The sequence below is a fragment of the Phyllobates terribilis genome, unplaced genomic scaffold, assembly GCF_046119375.1.
Source record: "Phyllobates terribilis strain yellow unplaced genomic scaffold, ASM4611937v1 Scaffold_30__1_contigs__length_15301838, whole genome shotgun sequence".
NCBI classification, from domain to species: domain Eukaryota; kingdom Metazoa; phylum Chordata; class Amphibia; order Anura; family Dendrobatidae; genus Phyllobates; species Phyllobates terribilis.
The window spans coordinates 8,679,031-8,689,625 of record NW_027362790.1 but is presented as its reverse complement, the minus strand read 5'-3'; the positions used below and the strand labels follow the sequence as shown (position 1 = coordinate 8,689,625).

Genomic DNA, 10,595 nt, shown 5'->3' with positions numbered 1-10,595 from the left:
AAGACCATCACTGCCCGGGGTCCTGCCGGTCCTAAAGGATTTAGCGGCAGAGAGCAATTCGCCCACCATCAGAGGTTTGTCCAAGGCTGCCGTGCCTGCAGGATCAAGATGGTTAGTGATACCTGACAGGAACTTATCAGCAGCGTCGGGGTCGGTAGTCTTGTGGGAGTAGAGTTCGCTGTAGAAGTCGCTGACGACCCTCATCACGTCCTCCTTCCCACGTCGCATGTTTCCGCTCTCGTCTCGCAGCTCGTTCAGGGGCGTGTGACCGGCATGAAGTTTCCTGAAAAAGAATGAGTTACATTTCTCACCCTTCTCCAGATTCTCCACTTTGGAACGGAAGACGATTCGCTTGGACTCCTCCTCAAAGTGCCTTTTCAGGCTCTTCTTGGTCTCCTCCAGCTCCTCCCTCACGTCCCAGCCGCAGTTAAGAAGGTCCTGCAGCGACCGCAGCTCGCGCTGCAGCCCTCTGAAGTCCCTCCTCTTCTCACACGCCTGTTGTCGACCCTTGGCCTGAAAGAAACAGCGAAACTCAAGTTTAACATATTCCCACCAATCAGAGACTGTTTGGAAGCTACCCTTGTAGGACTGCCACATTGCGTAGGCTGCTCTCAGCTCCTCCACGACTTCATCCTGAGCCAGCAGAGCACAATTCAGCTTCCAGGAGCCGGGGCCGGACGGAAAACCGTCGCCGAGGACACCTTGTAAGTGAATGGCTCTGTGGTCGGAGAAGAAGCAGGAGACCATCGAGTGCCTACTCTGCCTGACTGCCCGAGAGGTGAACACAAAGTCAATCCTGGAGCGGAGTGAGCCATCGGGTCGGCTCCACGAATAGTTCGTGGAGCCTCTCCCCATGGAGCCCACCACGTCCTGAAGAGAGGCCTCGGTTACCATCTCGATGAGCAGCTTGGACGTGATGTCCAACTTGGCAGATGTGCCAGAACTACGACCATCCTCCTCGATGGGGCAGTTGAAATCCCCGGCCATCACTAAGGTCCTGGTGGTGGCAAGCTGAAGCCGCAGGGTCTGGAAAAGCTCCAAACGCTCATTCTTCAGTGGGGACGCATACACGTTGATGAACCTGACAGGTTCTCCCGCCCAGTTGCCATCTACAACAAGAGCCCTGCCGCAGATGAGCTCCTGGACGGACTCAAGCGTGAATGCGCCCCCCCTGATCAGAATTGCGACCCCCGCAGACTTGCAGTCACCCCCACCGGACCAGTAGGATGGACCGTGGGACCACTCCCTGGCCAGATGTTTGAAGGACCTAGAGGAGGGAAGGGAACATTCCTGCAACATATAAACATCACACAACTGGGAAGTAAGGAAGGCATAAATAGTCTGACGTCTGAACTTGTCCTTGATGCTCCTGACATTAATGGAAAATAAGTTAATATTAGCCATCATGTAGGGAAAAAAGAAAAAGTTAGCGCAGGCAATACACCTTAGTTACCACTCCGGTCGGGTGGTCCCTCGTCGGTGTTGACTGCTGGTGACGGGATCACCAGCAGGCCCTCTTCCTCCATCTGGTCAAGCAGCGCGGCCTCGATCTCGGCGACCACCAGTTCCTCCTCTTCTGGCTCGGCCACCAGGGTCTCAACCATGTGCTCCATCTCTTCTGGCTCAGGGAGGGTATCCTCCTTTTCGCCTACGAAATCCAGAATCTTCTTTTTGGAGGATTCAGTAGCAGGGCTGTCCTCCACCTTCCTCTTTCGCCGGGTTGGAACTGGGGAGACAAGAAGGGGAAAATCCTCCTCGGAATAGATAGCGGCGGGTGGAGGAAAGGTTAATTCCACCGCTACCATGGTCTGGGGAGGGAGAGTGGCTGCCGGGGCAGGGGAAAGGACACCTGCTGAGGAGTAGGGGAAGGAGGAAGAGGAAGTGGAATCCTCAGCAGGGGTGGCCGGGGTGGGGGGGGATTGGACGGGGGTGGCAGGGGGAGGGATCGAGAGAGGGGTGACAGAACTCTTACCCTCCTTTGACTTTTTCTTCTGCTTCGGAGCTGCTGGGACCGTCGCTGGGGCTTTGGCCACCGACTCCTTGACCGCTTTGGCCTTGGTCGTCTCGGCCTTGGCCGCTGGGGCCTTGGTCGTCGCGTCCTTGACCTTCACAGGCCTGGTCATCGGGGCCTTGTCCTCCGTAGCTGGGGTCGTCGCAACCACCGATGCCCAGGATCTCTCACGCTTGGGGCAATCCTTGTACAGATGAGCCGCCAGCCCACACAGGTTGCAGGACGTCTTCTTCGGGCAGTCCTTCGAGCTGTGTCCCGTCACTCGACAAATCCTGCAGGCATCCTCCTTGCAGTCCTTCATCTCGTGGCCGTTCTTGCCGCATCTCCTGCAGTTCCGCGGCATGTCCGGGTAATAGATGAGGCCGTAGGAGTTGCCCAGGGAGAATGTCGGGGGCAGGTGCCGAAGTCCGTCTGAGTACGCCAGGTCCCTGTGAAGTCTAACGGTCACCGACCACTTACCTGTCCAGAAGCCGAGTCCATTCAGGATGTGAGAAGGTTCCTTCACAACCAAACAGAAGCGTCTCAGGAAGGTACAGATGTCTTGGCCTGGGGTGTGCGGGTTGCGCATGGAGACCGTGATCCTCCTTTCGTCCCTCTGGATAGGGCAGCTACCTGTAAAGGCAGAGAAAGAATTATCTGGTCCTTTTGCGCTTACCATTTCCCAGAACCTCCTGCAGGTGTTCACAGTGGCGAAGGTGACGAAGAAGATCCCCGTCAAGAAGGTCTGGATGCTGAGGGTGTCCGACCTGGAGAAGCCTCGATCCAGCAGCATCTTCTGGCAGAACACGTCCGAGGACATGTCCGGCACCCTCCCATCCACTTCCTTCAGCTTCAGGGCCACCGTCTGCCGCATCCATGGCTCCAGGGCTGGAGCTTCGTGGCGGGGCTTCTGGGGTCCCTTCTGCTGGCCAGTCGTGGAGGCAGAGTCCTTGGGGTCAGAATCGGCTCCTGGCTGGGCCCTCCTGGCTGTCCCCTGCTCCAGGCTCTTCTTTTCGGCCTTCCTCGCAGCGCTTGCCATGGCTTTCCTCCTGCAGTTACTTCTTGGAGCTGGATCTGGAACTTTTCCCGGAATGGGTGGAGCTATGCAGATTCTTCTCCCGTCGTGTTCTGGACAAATTCCCCGAAAGGTCTTTGTCTCGATGATTTTCTTCCTCGAAGATTCCACAGGACAGCCCGATTCTTCTCCGAGTCTTCGTCTTCTTCTGGATTCTTTAGAGCTTCTTCCTCCCACCGATATCCGCCTTCCTTCTCCGATGTCAGCTGGGCTCCGAAGCTCTTCTCCTTCCGAGTTCGATCGCTCTCGTCAAGTGTAGATCGTAGCTCTTGTGTTCTTATAAGAACAGATACTACGCTTGATCTTAGCCAAAAGGCCGAGAAGCGATAACCAGAATTGGTTTCAAACTACGGAGCCACCCAAGGATCCTGAAAAGTCCATTTGTGGAGATGAGCTCCTGGACTCCCGTTAAGAAGACATGTTGTCAACCTCTAGATCCCTTACATGCCTGCACTTTTCGGCTTGCTGCTGCTGCAATCCACGCGTTTTAGATCTGCATAACTCCACCTCTTTAAACACAGCACCTTCACCCCCTGCTGTTCCCACCCGCCTCAACACCGTTGGAAGGGAGGAGAACCAATTAAGGCGGGGGGTGGGGTGGAACGAGCAGCTGTCTACCCTTAGCAGGAGGGCTCCTGATTACATACCTCTCCTGCTGCTGCTGCTGCTGGCTGTCCAGCAGCAGACTGAAGGTGGCTGCTGCTGTGCACAGGTATATAAAGGCTCAGAGCCTATTATGACACGCGCAGCCAGCGTTCCATTGCCACATTCCATCTACTGCAGGCAGGATACCTGGCTGGCTGAATGTCGCTGAGAAGCTCACAGAGACCGCCATAAGCAACAGTTTAACAGAATGCCACAGACTAATCAACCAAACTTTTTGGGTTGGGTTCTCTTTTATAGTCTGCAGGCATTAAATGAAAGAAGTCAGTGTTCCAGCAGAAGGAGACAACGTTTCAGAAAAGGCATTGTAGCAAACCAAAAAAGAAATTTTAAGCGCAGCAGAGTAACCAGTGCACATACCTGTTAGCTCAGGTGAGTTTAAAAGGCTGCTGTTGATAACAAGGGCATTTGCTAAATAGATGGTGTGTGTGCAACAATATACTGAAAGGTCAATTATATTGTGCAGCTTATCTCACCACCTGTAGTTATTTAGGTGAAAGCTCCAAAATGCTTGCCTAATATGTCTGTTTATCCAAAAGGAAGTAAAAAGGGAGAGCTAGAAATATAGCATTGCATCACATTACATGGCAATGCAATGCACAGTTGCTGAAGTTGAACCAAAATGAGCTTGTAATCTGGCTTCTGCAACTTTGAACATGAAAAATCCAATGAGGAGAAGAAAAGCAAAGCCAAAGAGTCCATCCCAAAATCCGACAAACAAGCAAAATGAACAAAAAACATTGAATTCAATTCTTTCTGATTTTAGAAACTGCATTAAAGAAGGGGTGCACCGGTCCTGGAGATACTGCAATACCAGGTCAATGCGTGGAGTGGACAGAGCAAGCTCTTTTTCCATCTCCCTGTTCTAAAAATCCATTTAATATATGGTCCCCAGATAGGGGACGTATCAGATATTAAACTGATAAGAACAGATACTACACTTGATCTTAGCCAAAAGGCCGAGAAGCGATAACCAGAATTGGTTTCAAACTACGGAGCCACCCAAGGATCCTGAAAAGTCCATTTGTGGAGATGAGCTCCTGGACTCCCGTTAAGAAGACATGTTGTCAACCTCTAGATCCCTTACATGCCTGCACTTTTCGGCTTGCTGCTGCTGCAATCCACGCGTTTTAGATCTGCATAACTCCACCTCTTTAAACACAGCACCTTCACCCCCTGCTGTTCCCACCCGCCTCAACACCGTTGGAAGGGAGGAGAACCAATTAAGGCGAGGGGTGGGGTGGAACGAGCAGCTGTCTACCCTTAGCAGGAGGGCTCCTGATTACATACCTCTCCTGCTGCTGCTGCTGCTGGCTGTCCAGCAGCAGACTGAAGGTGGCTGCTGCTGTGCACAGGTATATAAAGGCTCAGAGCCTATTATGACACGCGCAGCCAGCGTTCCATTGCCACATTCCATCTACTGCAGGCAGGATACCTGGCTGGCTGAATGTCGCTGAGAAGCTCACAGAGACCGCTGAGAGGATGATAGGAGTTATTCTACACCCAAGACTACGATGTAAGACACAGATGAAGTTATTCTTCCCCTATCTGGACATTTGGACTGACGCCCAGAAACTAGATTGTAACTTGTTTTAGCTGTCTCAGCAACCTTCTACTAATTATCACTTTTCTGTTTATGAAACTTTCTTATCAACATTCCACTGTTATGAATCATCACTTCACTGCTTGTGAAACAAAGGCATTTTACTGCGCATGTCTGACAAAAAAAAAAAAAAAATGATTATTATTATAAATAAAGGGACAGCACCCATAGAGGGAGACGCGCTCAGGGGCTTCCCAGTACTTGATTATACACTACGTGTCTGTGTATTTCTTGTTACGGGGATACCCCGACTCCAACAAGGACCCTCCATGGCTGAATGATCCTAACAATTCCTGGCGCCCGAAACAGGGACCCGAGGTCTGCGTATTCCTTCAAGTTCATCGACCGGCACGAGTAACCGCTGAGATTGGGACATCGGAACAGCAGATGACAAACCTGGCCAGGTAAGAGACACTGTTAGTTCTCTTACATCTGCTCTGCGATAGTCCGTAAATTTCATGCATATCTTGTGTTGGGATTGAGGAACTAGTAGAGAAGGATACCTATAGCTCGGGTCATTCATGTATATACTGTAGGATCTGCCGAAGGAGAGGTCAGAGAAGGTTATGAAACGGATGGTATGAAAGAGATGTGGATGTCGGGAATAGCCTCATAAGCCGCACTAAGGTAGATGACATAAGTATTACGGAGATTGCCTAACTGAGTCATAAGGTTGTGTCCTTTCGGGGAAACCTTCGCTCACGCTTAACTCCCGAACCTTTGTCCTCCTTTTTGACGGATAAGAGATTGACAGAATGAGCCCATGGAAGTAATGATAATACTCCAGGGACACGATATATAATGGAGACTGTATGGTTCATTTTATGTATTGTTGGTCTTGCCCTTGTTGCCATATATATGTGTGTTAGAATTACTCTACACTTCAGACAAAACGGTCCAGAGAAACCGTTTCAGATACTGGCTCCTTAGGACAGAATAGGTAACGAGGAAAGGTAAAATATAGAATATATTTTATCTAACCCAAAAAGCCTCCTAAGGTATGAATAGTCAGGAAAAATGGGCAACAAACAGACTAAGACCACAAATGATGAACAAGATGTCTATACGATCGCGAAAGAAAGGTGTGGTGTAGAAGCAACTAAGAATTTAGGGAAAGTTTGCAAAACTTTTCAGGTAGCAAGGCATGACAGGTTTAACAGGAAACTATGGGAGGACATTCGGGTTAGAAAAGCAGGAGTGATAAGAGACAAAGGATGGCAGGAACAAGTAGAGGCCATGGTCGAACTATCAAAAACAGCAGAGACAGACCATTGGACTTTTAATAAAGACAATGGATTATGGAGAACTCCAGTCAGACAGGGTCCCATTGTACAAACAGAAAACAGTAAACAAATGAACCCATTGGCATCACCATATCAGCCCAGGTCAGAACCCACACCGTATCCTGATCTTCGGGGTCCGGGTGGATGGACATGTACAAACTGTGGACTCCAGAATCCAGACTGGAGAGACACATGTGCAGGATGTGGAGCACCACGACCACATGATATGTTGGCACCAGTGCGTATCCTCAGTCGACCATACAGAGAAGAAGATGGTGGCAATCCACCGCGTAGAGTAACTAGATACCATCAGACTAGACAATATTTTCCATGGACCCCCGCTGAGGGAATGTCCCTACTTCAGAATGCACCAGATCCAATACAATGCCCACTAAGATTTGCTACGTACATACAGCAGATAATACACACCCATAATGGAACATGGTCAGATGGAACAGAATTATGTAGAATGAAAATGACACCAGGGTTGTATCAGGAATTGATGACAGTTATAGAACCTCATAGACCTCAACCAGTAGATGGTGAGGATCCAAATACCGCACTGTCAGGACAGAATTTTATGATCAGACTTATGGAGTTTATGAGAACTAAACAACGAATGAGAGGGACTTCAGGAACTGTCTCCCAGAAGTCAGGACAGCCTGTAGATGAATACTACTTAGCGGTAGAAAACAGTTACAGAGACGAGGGAATGGACCTTACCAATGAAGGAGTCATTCGACTGATGACAAAAACTTTTATAGAGAATCTTAACCCAAAACTTAGGGAAAAGTTCAAGGCTGCAACTCCTGATTGGAGAACCCTAGATGATCCCCAGATAGTCAGACAAAAACTATTAGGGATAGAAATGGATATGCGTGAGGCAGCATCCAAACCCATCAGAGTAGCAGCAAATAATAGTCTGGTCAATAAAAACAACAGATCAAATCAGACCTATGACAAAGGGAATTTGGATAAGAAAACTAATCCATGTCACTACTGTAAGAAACCAGGACATTGGATTAGAGAATGCAGGAAAAAAGCCAGGGATATAGAAGATGGTACCTATGTCCCAAGAGAATCACAAGAAAAGACAGTACAGGCTTCTGCTCCTGCAGCAAGCGAGTGACTAGACGTGATGCAAACCACTTTGACTGGAAGGCGCCCAATAATTCAGGTAAAAGTAGCAGGAAAACAATGCCCTTTTCTAATAGATACCGGAGCAACTTCCTCCGTCCTCAATGAAGACGCCTTACCAAATGCTGATTGTTTATCAGATGATGTAACCTATACCGAAGGGTATGATGGAGGAATCAGGCCACTCCCATATAGTATTCCCCTTGAAACAAAGATAGGATCTAAAATATTTTTATCTAAATTTCTTTTTGTCAAAGGGGCACCTACTTGTCTTCTAGGTACAGACCTATTAAAGCAGACAGAAATGAATATCCAATTTTTGGAGGATGGTAGAGTCCAAATTTTGGTGCCTGATGACCAAGAGTCTCTAGAAAACATTGTAAAAGTCCAAGCCTTAGAGGATGAGAAAGATCCTGCCCCTACCCAAATTATTTTAGATCTTTCTGAGGTACCAGAAAAATTATGGGCACAACATGACACCGATGTAGGACTAATGCCAATAGCTCCAGTAAAAGTCACTCCTGTTCCAGGTGTGACACTACCCCAATTGAGACAGTATCCTATTAGTGCCCAACAAGAACACGCCATAGGAGAACAGATAAAAGATTATCTAAAAACTGGAGTACTGATAGAAGTAAAGTCACCAGCCAATACACCGTTGTACCCCGTAAAAAAGAAATCTACTGAGGGGTCAGCTGCTAGGTACCGGATGGTACATGATTTAAGAGAGATAAATAAAATTTTGGAACCTATTACTCCTGTTGTGCCAAATCCACACACGTTGCTATCACAGATCCCAGCAACAGCACGAGTATTTTCTGTCATAGACTTATCAAATGCATTTTTTTCAGTACCATTACACCCAGACTGTTACAAACTGTTTGCATTTACATTTAAGAATAGACAATTAGCATGGACAAGATTACCACAGGGTATGATACATTCACCTACCTTGTACTCAGAAGCTATGAGATCAGTTCTTCAAAATTTCAAACCTACGGATGAGGTTGTAATTCTTCAATATGTTGATGACCTATTGTTATGTGCCCCTGCTCAAGAGTCCGCAAACAGCAACACAATAAGATTGTTAATATTTCTAGCAGACATGGGCTGTAAAGTTAACAAGAAAAAAGTACAACTTTGTATGACTACGGTAGTATTTCTAGGACACTGCATTTCACAAGGTATTCGGCACCTCACCGCCGACAGACTAAAAATCATTAGAGATCTTGTTCCTCCCAAGAACTACAAAACATTAAGAGCATTTTTGGGAATAGTATCACACTGCAGACAATGGGTTATACATGCTAGTCAGCTTATGCAACCTCTATATGATTGTTTAAAAATCGAGCCTTTTCAGTTAACTGAATCAGCGCTCATAGCCTTTCAAGACCTCAAGAAAGGTCTCATGTCAGCCCCGGCCTTGGGAATCCCAGACTACGCCAAACCATTCCAATTAATGGCTGCGGAAATGTCTAATCATGCTACAGGAGTACTAACACAGAAACATGAAAATAAACAAAGACCTGTCGCATACTATTCTGCTCAATTAGATAATGTTACCAAAGCTGCACCATCATGTGTCAGAGTAGTAGCAGCTGTCTCTCTTTTGGTAGAAAAAGCCTCAGAAATAGTACTAGACCATGCCTTAATAGTACAAACTACACATGATGTACATGGCATACTGAATCAGGTATTGCCAAAACACATTTCAATGGCTAGACATCTTAGATTACAATGCTCCTTACTAATGCCACCAAACCTCACTTTTCGCCGCATATTGTCTCTAAATTTAGCCACTCTGTTACCACTAGAGACAAAGGGGGGAGTGGAAGGAGGTCAGGAAGACGAAGATGAAAATTTTTTACAATACCACGAACAAGACAATATAATACATGATTGCTTACAGTGTATAGAACAAGAAACACAAGGGCTACCTAATGTACAGGACACCCCTCTTGACAATCCAGACCTACATATGTATATAGATGGTAGTAGGTATGCAGATGAAACTGGTAACTTTCACACAGGTTATGCCATTGTATCAGATCATGATGTTATTGAAGCTGAGCCAATGCAGGCCAGCTGTTCAGCCCAGGAAGCTGAACTATTAGCTCTAATACGAGCATTACAGTTAGCAAAAGAAAAAACCGCTAATATTTTTACTGATATGCATATGGTATTGTACATGATTTTGGATGTATATGGAGAGCTAGAGGTTACATGACAGCTTCAGGTCAACCAGTAAAACATGGACAAATGATTAGACAAATCCTAGAATCAGCTGCCTCAACCAAACAAGTAGCAGTAATAAAAGTACCTGCACATGTAAGACTCGACACCGAGATAGCTAGGGGTAATGACCGAGCCGACAAGGCTGCTAAGCGAGCTGCAGTAAAACCTCTGACAACTGACCACACTATTAGTGCAGTATCAGAATTTGACTTAATTACACGGCTCAAAGAAGCCCACCAACAGGTGAGTAGAGAAGAAAAAGAAGAGTGGCAGAAACAGGGGGCAGAAGAAAAAGAAGGACTATGGAGAAAAGGAGATGAGCTTTGTCTCCCCCGAGCGTGGTACCCTGTTGTGGTCAGTGAAGCCCACGGACCTACACATGTGTCTGCAAACGGTATGATACAGAGGGTCAGACAGAAGTGGTTAGCCCCAGGGTTCGGCCAGGTAGCTCGAGCAAAATGTGGTTCTTGTGAAATCTGTTTAGCCCACAATCCAGGACAGACTGTTAAGACCCCCCAGAAGCACCATGTAAGACCACTATATCCGTTCCAGAGACTTCAGATCGATTACATCCAGATGCCTAAGCATGGACATTATGAGTATGTACTG

General features: G+C 47.5%; 1 non-coding gene and 1 pseudogene across 1 annotated transcript; both read right to left on the bottom strand.

Moving 5' to 3' along the window:
* Positions 1-3,315: 3,315 nt before the first annotated feature.
* Positions 3,316-3,393, bottom strand: LOC141180000 (U2 spliceosomal RNA; annotated as a pseudogene).
* Positions 3,394-4,508: 1,115 nt separating this feature from the next.
* LOC141180257 (U2 spliceosomal RNA) lies at positions 4,509-4,699 on the bottom strand. The gene has a single exon (XR_012256020.1). It is a non-coding gene; the product is annotated as a U2 spliceosomal RNA (small nuclear RNA).
* Positions 4,700-10,595: the final 5,896 nt, after the last annotated feature.